This window comes from Lutra lutra, chromosome 2 (assembly GCF_902655055.1).
Source record: "Lutra lutra chromosome 2, mLutLut1.2, whole genome shotgun sequence".
NCBI classification, from domain to species: domain Eukaryota; kingdom Metazoa; phylum Chordata; class Mammalia; order Carnivora; family Mustelidae; genus Lutra; species Lutra lutra.
Genome location: NC_062279.1, coordinates 44,340,911 through 44,354,936, shown reverse-complemented (window position 1 = coordinate 44,354,936; position 14,026 = coordinate 44,340,911). Strand labels below are relative to the sequence as shown.

The window sequence follows — 14,026 nt, the reverse complement described above, 5'->3', positions numbered from 1 at the left end:
CTCAGGGGAAGGTGATTATACAAGGATACGACTTATTAGGGATCACCCTAGGGTGGGCTCATAGATTTATTATTTTGTTTGTCTATCTTTTATTATTATTATTTATTATTTTCTATCTTTTATTATTTAATTTGAGAGTTCTTTATGTTTCCTAGATGCAATTTTTTAAAGGTCTCACGTATTTATTACTGAACTAAACAACTGGTGCAGAAGCATAGTAACAGAAAAATCATTTCCTGATGAAACATGTCTATTGTTCAGGTAGTAGTGATGTTTACAGACTGATAGGATATGAGCACATGACCTTCATGTAGCATAAATACATGTGTCATCTCATGTGTGATCCCTTATAGACCCAGCTTAGTTCTTCTCCAATGCCTTCTCTTGGAGTTGCACCTGTTTTTATTACCAGTTTTCATCTGAATCCCTAGGGAGTGGAATGATTCTGTTTTTGTTTCTTGGCCAGGAATCTCTTGATGCTGAAAGTCATGTGAGAAAACATGGCAAGGAACAGTCAGCTGCACACACCATGATGGCAGAGAAAAAGAGAGAGCTGGACGCATGTCTTTGAATGAAGTACATAATTTTCTCCCAGTCTGTGACATGTCATTTCATTCTCTTACTAATGTCTTTCAAAGGTCAGAAATGTTCAATGTTGATGAGGTCCAGTTTTTCACTGTGTTCCTTTATAGCTCATGCTTTTGGTGTTGGAGCTAAGAAATCTTTCCCTAACTTGAGGTCATAAAGGTTTTCTCCTAGAAGTTTGGTGGTTTTAGGTTTTATATTTAGGTGCATCATCCATTTTGAGTTAATTTTCGTGTATCATGTCAGAATGCAGTTTGGGGGAGTTTTGTTTTTTGTTTTTTACACATCTGGCCATCTAATAGCTGGGATACTGGTCCGTTGTTTTATTGTAATGTTTTTATCTGGTTTTGGTACCAGGGTGATGCTGATCTTGGAGAATGAGTTGGGAAGAATTCCTCCCTCATCTTCAGTTTTCTGAGAGAGTTAGTATGAATTAATATTATTTCTTTCTTAAACTTTTGGTAGAATTTGTCAGTGAAACCACCTGGGCCTGGAAATTTCTTTGTGGGGAAAAATGTCTGTAGTAGATATAATATAATACGGTTATTCAAGTCATCAAATTCTTGACTGAACATTGGTAGTTTGTGTTTTTTTAGGAAATATGTCCATTTTGTTTAAGTTGTTGTCAGTTTATGGGCATAAAGTTTTTAATAATACTCTGTCACTATCCTTTCAGTATATACAGACACTGCAGTGATGTTTCCTCTGTCATTCTTAATACTGGTGATTTTTGTCTTCTCTCCTTTTTTCCTGAAAAAACTAGAAACTCATCAATTTTATTGATCTTCTTTTTTTTAATATTTTATTTATTTATTTGACAGAGAGAGATCACAAGTAGACAGAGAGGCAGGCAGAGAGACAGAGAGAGGGGAGCAGGCTCCCCACTGAGCAGAGAGCCCGATGCGGGACTCGATCCCAGGACCCTGAGATCATGACCTGAGGCGAAGGCAGAGGCTTAACCCACTGAGCCACCCAGGCACCCCTTTATTGATCTTCTAAAGAAACATTTTTTAGTTTCATTGATTTTTCTATATGGCTTTCCTGTTTTCTATTTTGTTGATTTTTGCTCTGATCTTACTTCTTTTTTCTACTTATTTTGAATTTAGTCTGCTCTTCTTTTTCTAGTTTCCTAAGGTGTAAACTGAACTTGGGAGAACTTTCTTCTTTCCAAAAGAGGGGCTAAATCCTACAAATCCTACAAATTTCCCCAAAGTGTTTCAGTACTATCCTGCAAATTTGTTGTGTTTTTGTCATTTTCATTCAGCTCAAAATACTTTCTATTTCTCATTTTGGTTTATACTTTGATTTATGTGTTGTTTAAAAGTGTGTTAGTAAATATTGAGAGACTTTCCAGAGAAGTTTCTGTTATTTATTTCTGATTTAATTCCATTGTGGCAAGAGAATTTGCACTGTATGACATATTCTTTTCAATTTTTAAGACTTTAAATTTATGGCCCAGAATATGGTGTATCTTGGAAAGTGTTTTGGGTACACCTGAAAAGAATGTGTATTCTATTTTTCTGGGTGGAGTTTTCACTAAGTATCAATTAGATCAAGTTAATGAGTACCATTGCTTAAATCTTCTATCTTCTTACTGATTGATTCCCTGTCTATTTTTTTCAATTATAGAAAGTATTTTTGTATATTATATATATTTATATTTAATATTTTATATATAAAATATAGAATATTTTATTATATTTTATATTTATATTTTATATTTTTATACTATATTTTTGTATAGAGACTAATTTTTGACTAAAATTGTCACATTATAGTTTTATCAGTTTTTTGCTTCATGTACTTTGAAACTTTATTATTAGATACATCACCTTTTTTGGAATTGTATGTCATATGGATGAATTGACCATTTTATTATTATGAAATGACTGTCTTTACCTCTGATTATATACTTTACTCTGTAATCTACTCTGTATGGTATTACTATAGATACTGTAGCTTTCTTTTGGTTAGTGTTAGTTGGTATATCTTTTTCCATCCTTTTGCTTTTAAAATACTTGTGTTTTTATATTTAAGGTGTATTTCTTATAGGCAGTATACAGTGGGTCTTGCTTCTATTTCCGATTTAATAATCACTTTTTATTCAGAGTATATAGACCATTTATACTTAATGTGATTATTAATATAGTTATGTTTAAATGTTACCTTGTTAGTCATTTTTTAATTTGTTCCACTATTCTTTGTTCTCATCTTCCTTTTTCTATTTTTCGGATTGATTATTTTTATTATTTCACTTATAAAATGATTATAACTCTTTGTTTTGTTATTTTAGTGGTTGCTTTAGGGTTTATAATATACATATTTAACTTACCAGTCTATTATTAAGTGTACAATATGAGAAACAACAGTATGCTCCCATTTCTCTCAACATCTTTTGTGCTATTTTGCCATTATATTTTACTTTTACATATGTTTAACCCTATACTACATTGTGATTGTTTTGTATAATTAATTTTTTGAAAAGATATTTAAATAATAAGAAACAAATCTTATATACTTACTTATATATTTACCATATTAGGGTTCTTTTTCTTTTCTGTGGATCTATATTTTTGTCTGGTATCATTTTTCATCTTCCTGTAAGACTTTCTTTACCATTTCTTATACTCCAGATTTGCTGGATAGTGATGAATTCTTCCAGTTTTTGTATGTCTCAAAAGTTATTATTTTGTCTTTGTTTTTTTTTAAAGATATGTTTACACTACAGAATTTTAGATAGACAAATTTTTCTTCCAGTAACTTAAAGATGTTGCTTCATTGTTTTCTGGCTTGCATTGTGGCTGATGAGGTATCTGCTGTCATAGTATCCTATTCCTATGTATACAGAACTTCTTTTTTTCTCTGTCTGCTTTTAAGATCTTTTAAATTTATCACTGGTTTGATTTGATTATTATGTTCTATGTGTAGTTTTCTTCTGTTTCTTGAACTTGGCCTTTATTGAGATTCTTGAATCTATGGATTTACAGTTTTTATCAAATTTGAAGAAATTTCAGCCAATATTCAAGTATTTTTATGTCTTTTCTTTTTTCCTCTCCTACTTTGACTCCAATTACACATACAGAAGGTCACTTGAAATTGTTCCATAGCTTAATGCTGTGTTTATTTAAAAATTCTCTATTCTTTCTGAATTTCATTTTGAATAATTTCTATTGGTATGTTTTATTTTCTTTTGCAATGTTTAATCTGCTACTAATTCCATACCATTCAGTTTTATTTTAGCTGTTGTAGTTTTCATCTAAGTCTAACTTTTTGTTATGTCTTTATTTAGCTTTGTGAATTACAGTTATAAAAGCTGTTTAATATCCTTGTCTACTAATTCTAAAATTTGTGTCAGTTTGGGTTGGTTTCAACTGATTACTCTTTTTCAACATGGTTGTATTTTCTGGTTTCTTTATATACCTGATAATTTTTGATTAGATGCCAACAATTGTGAATTTTACCTTGTTGGGTGCTGGATATTTTTATTTTTATTTTCTTATAATTATATAATTATAATTTCTTATATTTTTATTTTTATTTTCTTATAAATTTTCTTGAACTCCTGTCTGTGATGAAACTGGAAATTTCTTATAAATTTCTTATAAAATTTTCTTGAACTCCTGTCTGTGATGAAACTGGAAATAGTTTGACCTTTGGGTCTTGTGCTTAAAATTTGCTAGGTGGGACCAAAGCAGTGCTTGGTCTAGTGTTTATTATTACTTATTATTACTATTATTACTTATTATTACTATTATTATTATTTACTACTATAAAACTTCATATTTCTAGGACTTCCCTTCTTGAGGCAAAGTCCTAGGAATATAAAGTTTTACAGTATGACTGATGAGAGCAAGCATTGTTCCTTGACTTTTGTGAACACTGGGTAATTTTTCCTTTAAGCCTTTTGGATGTTTCTTTCCCTGGCCTTGGATATTATTTACACATACCCACATGAGCTGATCAGTACTCAGCTGACTACTCAGTGGAACCCTTCTCCTGATCTTCAGGGTTATCTCTGTGTACATCTCTTTCCTCTTTTATTTTGCCTTGGGAACTTTAACTTCCTTGGTCTCTCTGGACTCTCAAGTCTGTCTTCTCACTAGAGGAATATGCTGGGCTCCATCTCGGTTCTTCTTCCTTGTTCCCTTGATCTGGAAACTCAAAGCAAGACTACTGTAGTGTGCATTTTGTTTCTTGTCTTTTAGAAATCACTGTCTGTTGTTGCCTGATGTACAGTATCTTAAAAGTCATTTCATTACATATTTTTGTCAATATTTTGAATGTTTTAAGCAAGCAGGTAATTGTCTTTCTTACTTGATTAGAAATCTTAATCCTCTTTATTTTTTCCATAATTTTATTACCATTTAATGGTATTTATTTATTTGTTTTTTCTTTCTTACTTATTAGAATGGAAGCTCCACGAAATCAGAGATCTCTTTGTTCACTACTGAGTCCTCTTTAGCAAGAATAGTGCCTGTAACATAATAGGTGCTCAATAAATATTCATTAATGAATGACAGAATAAGCAATGTATGAATACATCCTAACACCTAGCCACTATCCCAGCACATAGGTCCCCTCATGCCCTCTAACCCTGTCAGATCCCTGCCTCTGTGCTTCTGCTCATGCTGGTTTTTGCCTGATAAATTCTTCTCTCTCCTCTCTAAAATGTTTACACATCTTTTATATTCTAGTTCCCATATGTCCTCCTCCATAAATTTGTCTCTATTGTTCTGGTTGACCCAGATTTCTTCCTCTTCCAAGACCTTTCAGCACTTAGAGTCAGAACCACATAAATTATAATTCTAATGCTCCTTAGTAAGGGAATGTGAGCTCTTTGAGGACTTTCCCTCATGTATCCCTCTGCACCTAGCTCCGTACTGGTCTCAAAAAATACATGTTGGTGATGGTTGGGATCTCTGCTCTTTGCATACCTTGTGGGTGGAGAGGTTCTCTTATTCTTTCCCAGTTTCAATTTTTTTCCAGAGTAGTGCCTGATATGATTCCTGGGCTGCTAACCTATCCTTTTTAAAGTTTCCAGAACCCAGGTGTCTTAATTGAGTTGGAGCAGATAATTTGGAAGACATTTGAGTTAAAAGCACAGGGTTTGGAAATGGGTTCTGGAAAAAAAGGAGGGGCAGTTGGGGTGAGGGACAAATATTTGGTGAGCATTCATTTATTCTATCCAGTCACTTTGTTCATTATCTCTTTTAATTGTCTCCATAGAACCATAGCCTCACTAAGTTAATATCAAGGCTGATATGTTGAAACAATGTCATTTGTTAATGAAGATCAATAACAGAGAGTGATTGGATTTATGGCAAAACAGGTTGTTATGGACTGAATTGTGTCTCTTCTTCTACCATTCATGTGTTGAAACCCTAACCTTCAATGTATTTAAAGATGAGGTCTTTGAGAGGTTATTCAGGTTAGATCAGATCGTGTGAGTGGGGTCTCTTCATGATGGGATTTGTGTTCTTATAAGAAGAAGCACTGGAGTTCTCTCCCCTTCTCTCTCTGCCATGTGAACACATAGCATGATAGAGGCCATCTGCAAGAAGAAAGCTCTCACCAGGAACCGACCTTGTTGGCACCCTGATCTCTGACTTTTTGTCTTTAGAACTATAAGAAAATAAATTTCTGTTGTTTAAGTACCCAGTCTATGAGATTTTGTTATGGCAGCCCAAGCTGACAATTACTATGTCATGAATCAGGTTGATGGGTAAGAGAAAGTCACATCCTAGGGGAGAAATGTTTGTTTTGTCTCTTGTTTGACCTTGATAAAGAATAATGTAGTGTTGATATTCCCAATAGATAACCCTGAAAGTCACCCTAATATATTGTTCAGTTGTTCCACTTCCTTTCCTGGCAGGACTGTCAAAGGCCATCTGCAGCGTGGTTCTTCCAAGTTTCCTCACCCTGTTACTGGGGCCAAGGTCACCCTGACTGGGGCTGTAACAGGCAGCTCTGAGGAGAAAGTGTTCCCCCTCTGTTAGATCAAGGGCACAGCACTTTTGCACCCTTGAAGCATGAGGTTAGCTCTGATGATGAACTCTAGGAATCTTTGGCTTTACCTACCAATGGACAACAGAATCCCTGGAAGGTAGCTCAATCCACCATTAGCTCCCAATCTGCATAGATCATGTTCTCAATGACCTACCAGGTGCCAGTGAAGTTCCCTACTGGGGTAACAATCTCCTCTTATGGTTTGTTTCCAACTGGATTTTTCCAGTTTGTGGTATGGCCCTCCTCTCGGCTGCCACCAAAAACAAACACATGACCCCTTCTTTATCTCACTCCTAACTGAGGGATGGTCTTCCTACTATCCCTCAGCTCTTTGAGCATGATACCTGATTCCTCTCTTCCTGGTAATAGCCATGGGCATTGTCCTTTGTCCACTTCCCAATTAATGTTTCCTGGGTGATCTGAACCCACGAGAACCCCTTCCTTTTTTCTTTTAGAGGTTTTATTTATTTTACAGAGAGAGAGAGAGCAAGCGCACAAGCAGGTGGAGTGGCAAGCAGAAGGAGAAGCACACTCCCTGGTAAACAGAGAGCTTGATGGGGGGAGCTTGATGGGATCATGACCTGAACTGAAAGCAGACGCTTAACTGCCTGAGTCACCCAGGTGCCCCCCGCTTTCCGTTTTGACTAGAATGATTTTGCCTGCCGAACAGGAGGTCTGTTGGCCCATAGAAAGAAGATGCCTTGGAAAGTACCCAGCCAACCTGAAAAACCAATGCTAGCATTTTTTATATCTGGTACACATCCTGGGGTGACCTCCACAACGACTACAATTCCCTTCTGGGAATTTGGCCATTTGAAGTCCCAAAGATAATAGCTTGGAAGTTTTTTCCTATTTTGAAAAAAAATTTTTTTTTTTATAAACATTCCCTGTTTGAAAAGAACCTGGATTTACAAATTCACCTGCTCATGTTTATGGTTTTAGGTCTTTTATCTCTCCAGCCATCAGAGAAAAAATTACTTGGGCAGAAGTAAAAGTGGACTGGCCACTCTTATCTCGGTCATACTCAGGGGAACTGCTGTCAGATCACCCAGCTCACATGACAGGGCTATTTTTCTTCTAGAGCTGATCTTGTTCCCTGGCAAGCTGGATGTGATTTGTCTTAACGCTCAGATTCCCCTGCCAGGGCGTTCATGGCATGTTTGGACACATGGTCTTGTAAAAATGATATTTTGAACTTTATTTATATATACTTCTCTTGTACTGGTTATTTTGGAGGGTCTCAAGTGCCCAGATTGACAGCAACTTTGCTTGGGCTCCACTGGAGGCCACTACAGGGGATGGACAGATTACTTCTTTGTGTGACAAATCTATAGAGACGGTTGTACCGATTGAAAGTGAAAGTTCTCAACAAACTCACTTAAGAAGAGAACCTGTGGTATCAAATGGTAGCTTGTGAAATACATTTGGGGGAAGTTTTAGCAGCACCCCTTCTTTATTGTGCCTCTTCTGGCATTATTGACTTTGCTGAAGTCAGCCCATCTTGGGTTAATAACATCCAAAGGATGGATAATCTGGATCAGGTGGAAAGGGAAGAAGCCCCTCCCGTTCAAACCTGGGACACAACTGTTCCAGAACCCACCAGGTCTATAATTTTATCCTGGGAAAGTTAGGGGGATAAAAAAGATTGAATAGCAAGAAGACCTTTCAAACTCTTCAAGTTCAACATATTTTATCTCCAGATCCTTGTGGTAGAGGTTTCACTTAGCAGAGTGTAAAAAATTTAAAATTTGGTTTAGTTGTCAAATGTTCCAGTAAAAGCTGTCCTTACCCTCCTGGTGCCTAGTTGGACAAGAACTAGTTAATGATTAAAAGCAAAACAAAGCAAAACTTCAGAAATACACACACACACACACACACACACACACACACACACACCAATTAGCAGGATTGGTGAAGACTTGGGCAAACAAAATGTCAGAAGCATGTAACTGGAACCTTATCAAATTTAAAGTCTGTTATAAATTTTACTTTGCTTGAAAAACACTTAGTTGTAATAAGACTCAGTGAGATGACCTGAATATGGCTGATATATCTGATAATAAAAATGTATTTCAGGATAACTACCTGAGGCAGAAGCCTGGGGATTAAGAATACAGGTTCTTAGATTCCAGTTGGGCTTGAGGCAGCTTGCCTTCCCAACTCTAAAATCCCGAGTGTTTGCAGACCCCTCACATTGTGTAAAACTTTAGCAGAACACATGCCAGAGGAAGATCATTTGTGCCTAGATTCATCAATGAACTCACTGACTGGTGGGTCCCCAGTCCTAATACCTTGCTTACCTTTGCCAACTCTATGAACACCGATTGACTAGCCAGACAAAAATCATAGTTTAGCCCATCTTTAAAAAGAGAACATGGACAGGACTGGAAGAGATTATGCTGAATGAAATAAGTCAAGCAGAGAGACTCAATTATCATATGGTTTCACTTACTTGTGGAGCATAAGGAATAACACGGAGGACATGGGGAGATGGAAAGAAGAAGAGAGTTGGGGGAAATTGGAGGGGGAGGTGAACCGTGAGAGACTGTGGACTCTGAGAAACTAACTGAGGGTTTTGGAGGCAAAGGGGGTGGGAGGTTGGGTGAGCCTGGTGGTGGGTATTGTGGAGGGCATGTATTACATGGACCACTGGGTGTGGTGCATAAACAATGAATTCTGGAATACTGAAAAGAAATAAAAAAAAAATAAAAAGGAAAAAAAAGAAAAAAAAAAGAGACATCTCTCTGTGTCTCCTAAATTCAGACTTATTAGTTTGGGGACATCCTATGGAAAATGTTTGCTTGGAGAACTAACTTGAAGACTAGGTTTTTCAGAGCAGTATTTTATGTGAGAAGCAGGCAGGCTTTCAGATAAGGCTTTTCAACCACAGACCACATTTTTCACCAATTACCATTTGGTGTTGAAGTCCACCAGGAATAATATTAGGTCATGTGTGTGTTTGTTGACTCTTTCCTAGCTTTCATATTGATGTTGAGCCAACACATGAGCTCATCAAAGACCCACAGTTATTGGTACTCATAAGTGCTTGGTATTACAGTTTTATAATAACAGTCGGGATCAGTAGATGGAGCAGTGAAATCACGGTAAGTGTTCTGAACCCCATCATTTCAATTTGTTTGTTAATGCTTTGATACAGCTTTCTGGCTGCATGGGACATAAACACCCCCACGATGGTGAAAGCAAAGGCATACATTTTTTTTATATTCAGACTGTAATTTTCACTGCCTTGAGATAGGAGTGGACTGAAGAAACAAGGGGTCTGATGCCTACTGTCAGAAGGAAACCTCTAGATCAATGATCACAGAAGCATCTACCAAATTTGGTAACTACCTGCTTCAATTGTTTTACAAACAAAAATTGTGCATGGTTAAGACTGTGGACTTTTGGCTCCAACTGCCTGAGTCTAAGTCTAGGCTTTGACACTTATTAGTTGTGGGGCTCTAGGTCTCATCTTCATCTATGAATAGGACATACCTCTTTGGTGAGCTTACAGGACTGAATACATGTGGATTTCCAAAAGTAGCTGGGCATATGTAAGGTTTTGTTATGAAAGCCCATGACTCTTGCTCTTGTGAATACCCACTTTAAAAAGTCCAGGCTAAAATTCTTATGGCCATTCTCTATGGGGTGGCCTTGCTCACCCTTCCATCTATGCGTTAAGATTGAGGCAGAACTCTTTACTAAAAAGAATCTTGGCATTCCCTGCTTGTTGGTCTCTCCAGTTGAAGGCGGGATGGCTTCTCTTCAGGCTTTCTCCTTGAGGGGATTCTTGGCTTAGCTCCTAGAGAGGGATACCGCCCTTACCCTTGCCTCTGCTCCTGGTGAAGGTGCATGGGTCTGAAATCGCAGCCCAAACTAGCTGCACCACAGGCACTTTTTAGAAGGAACAACCCTGAGCTCATTATCTCTCAATGCTGACTTTGTAAAACCCTGCTGAGAGGAACAATGTAAATAAGGAGATTGTTCAACAGACAACATGTGGTCTGAAGTCTCAAGAGTCTAAAGTCTATCCCAGAACAAGTCATAGTACTAGAGTTGAGCATGAAGTCCTCATAATTCTGTCCTTCCCGTGTCCCTTCCCTCAAACCTTCCTGCACTCACTGAATGGGACTTTGGTGGGGGTGCGCCCTGTCCCCATACACAAAGTGATTGAGAACAAATTACCACAAAGGTGTTGCTTATTGTGTCATGTATGGGTTCTCCTTAAGACGTGTCCATGGAGACAATTTTCTGGTCTAAGTGCCAAGGACAACTCTACCTCTGGTCATCTGGTGTCTCTGTTAGGAACCCTGTGAATTATATAAATGGCCAACCTTCCCTTTCCACTTTAGCTGCTATAATGTTTGGGCCATTATTGTGGCCAGCTCCTAAATCTTTGTCATCTTTACATTTCCAGCCTCTTTTCTGGCTTCTGCTTTATCCCTACCTTAATTATTTTTTCTGTCAGCTTCAACCTTTACTTTGTTACCCTATAGTTCCCTAAACTCCGTAAATACAAGCTTCCTTAAAACTTATGTACATGAGTAAATGAGCAACTCCAAGGAGGAGGTATAGTCATCCCACTTCAGAGATGAGGAAACAGGCTCTGAAGGGTAAATCACCTTTCCCAGTGTCATAAAGCTAGCAAGTAAGTAGAAGGCCAGGGTCAAACTTTACTGCCAAGGTCACTTTTCACTGCCCTCCTCAAACTCAGAAATACATTCAGAAAGAGGTTACTGGGGATTAGAGGAGCCACTGGCATAAGCAGCTATGGGGGTGGGGGGCAGGGGCTGTGAAGCTGATGAGAACTGAAAACTACACTTCTGTTTCACATCCAAGAAGGACATATTTATGAAATGTTTTGGTCATCAGAGTATAAGTAATCTGTAGAGTCAATCCCAGTTGCATTGAAACCTTGATTAACTGAGACTGGTTAGCATGGATAATTGAATTGTCAAGTTAACTGAGAGTCAACTCAATAGACTGCGCTTTTCCACCCTGACTATTTTCCACCCTGAAAGTTTTCGTGTAGTCTCTGACTTTTCTCCTGCTTCAGTTACTATAATGTAGTGCACACGTTTGGACCATTATTGTAATTCCAGACTCCATTCAATGCCTAACACAATGCCCAGAACATAGTAAGTCCTCCTCATGCTTCTTGATGCTGTTGAATGTTAAGAGTGTTCTTGGGCCTTGGGGTCAAACTTGTGTTTATCACTTCTCTCTGAGTGAGATAATAGATGGTCTTATGGACTGTGGGGGGGCAGGACGTTGACCCCACTCCAAATACACATGTACTCCACAACCCAGCCCACTGGCTATCTAGGCTGCTGAACTGAACTGAGAGGGAATCCTCAAAATAGTAGTCAGACACAAGTCTGTTTTGCTGTGATTTGCTTGTGTCACTTAAAATAGAAGCTTGATGATTTTGTTTTAGTTACTTAGCAGGAGTCTGGCTAATCAAGATCTCGCTTGTCTGTATGACTTTCTCATTATCCATGACCATTTATTGAGTTTCTTCTCAATAGAAGAACATTCTGGGCTTTGAGAAGACGAAGACGGATGAAGGCTGAAAAAGTTTGATTTCATGGTGATGAGCAGACCCAGCTGGTTGTGGCTATGCTGTCTGTTGAAGATCATATGAATTCTTTTCCGTGACATATCAGAAAGAGCACAGGCTTTGGCTTTAGACCCACCACCAACTCTTTGTCGGACTGGTGAAGAGTTCCTTAATCTAATGGAACCTCAGTTTCCTCATTTGCAAAGTAGGGACATAAATATCTATTTAGTATGTTAGCAAGACCAGACCTAAGATACATATGTGAAGCCCAGGCACATAATAGGTGTTCAACAAACACTAGCTGGCAATATTGTGCCTCTGAGCATTCTCTGCTCAGAAAAATAGGGAGAACTCCCTATTCTCACAACTGTTTTGAGAATGTGTGTTCAAATTTCTGTGAGGATCCCCTGGATGGTGAGTCAAAGTGACAGGGTCACTGTAACTACAGGCTACGGACACGTGTGTCTGTAAATAGCCCCATCCCATGTAAACACTCCATTGAGAGTAACTGCCTGCATCACAGTGAAGATATGCATGTGCTGTTGCCAAGGGTTGTCCAGCAGCCCGTGCCCACCTCGCACATTCATCAAGCTGCACAGCCGCCCATCAGAAGGAACTCTGTGAGCTGGACTTGTTCCACATGCTTTATGCTGAGAGAGAGCAAATCAATAGGAGAAAATGTGGCTCTGTTCTGTGGAGAGGATGGGTGGGGGCCTTAGGGAGCGGTGAGGAGGGGGACATGAAAGAGTGAGGTGGACACAGGGTGCTTAGAGATGGGAATGAGTGCTAGGAAGAGGGAAGGTGAGGACAGACACAGAGGGCGTCCCCACTCTGGTGGCTTACAACCTCTAAGTCTAAGAAGCTCTTTGCATTCTCCAGATTTCAGCTACACCCCCAAACCTGGGGTGAGGAGTGGAAGACTACTTGCACTGGCTCTGGTTGTGGTCCCACTGGTGACAGCCTCATCACTTCATTCTCTTTCACGCCTCTCTCCCTCTTACTTCCCATCTCCTCTTTTCTTCCCTCTTCTTCCCCTTTTGGTTAACTTTTCCCTTCTAGCACCTCCTTCTTGCTCTCCTTTACCGAACCCCAGTGGTGGCACGCAGGTTATCTCTTTCACTAACGGAACATATCTGCCGCCCCCATCACCTAACCAAGCCGTTAACCCCTGCTGCTCTGTGGGAGGCACCTCAGCCTGTTATTAACTTCAGCTCAGCTGCCAACCCAGCTATGTTCAGGCTTATTCAGCAGGCACGGGTGGACATGCGTGTCCATGGAAACAATGGCACTGGGACTGAGTGCCTGAGTCCAGGTGGCCCCAAGCTGTCTGGGTGACATGAGGGGCAGGAGGCCTGAGAAGACGGTGCAGGGAGGGGGACATAGGATGTGACTGGAGTGAGATGGTCCCCCAGCCTCCCCCCAAGGCCTGGCAAGTGCCAGGGAGGCAGCTGAGCCTTCATGGTGCAGAAGAAAGGCTGTTCCAGGGAAGAAAGATGGTGACAAGAGGGGGAAACAGGGTGAGGAAGGAGCCCTGGTTGGGATTCTGGGGGGTCCAGTGTCCTCTCAGATTACTCACCTGCTTTAAGCCTCAACTTCCTCAACTTTAGGATGGGAGCAATGACCCCAGCCCTCTGTGTGAGTACCCAGAGCTCTAGTGAGGTTCAAATGAGGTAAAGTGAGATAAAGGATGGAAGCTTTGTCTCTCCATGAGACACACCATGAGGTGTGTTAGTCAGTCCGGGCTAACCTAACGGAGTACCACAGACTGAATGCCTTAAACACAGTTCTGGAGGCTGGAAGTCCAAAACCAAGGTGTGGGCAGGGTTGGTTTCCTCTGAGGCCTTTTCCCTTAGCTTGCAGATGGCTGTATTCTCT

The 14,026-nt window shown here is 39.3% G+C and overlaps 1 pseudogene; it reads right to left on the bottom strand.

Annotated features, from left to right (window-relative positions):
• Positions 1 to 347: 347 nt before the first annotated feature.
• Positions 348 to 502, bottom strand: LOC125090424 (60S ribosomal protein L39-like; annotated as a pseudogene).
• Between the last annotated feature and the right edge of the window lie 13,524 nt (positions 503 to 14,026).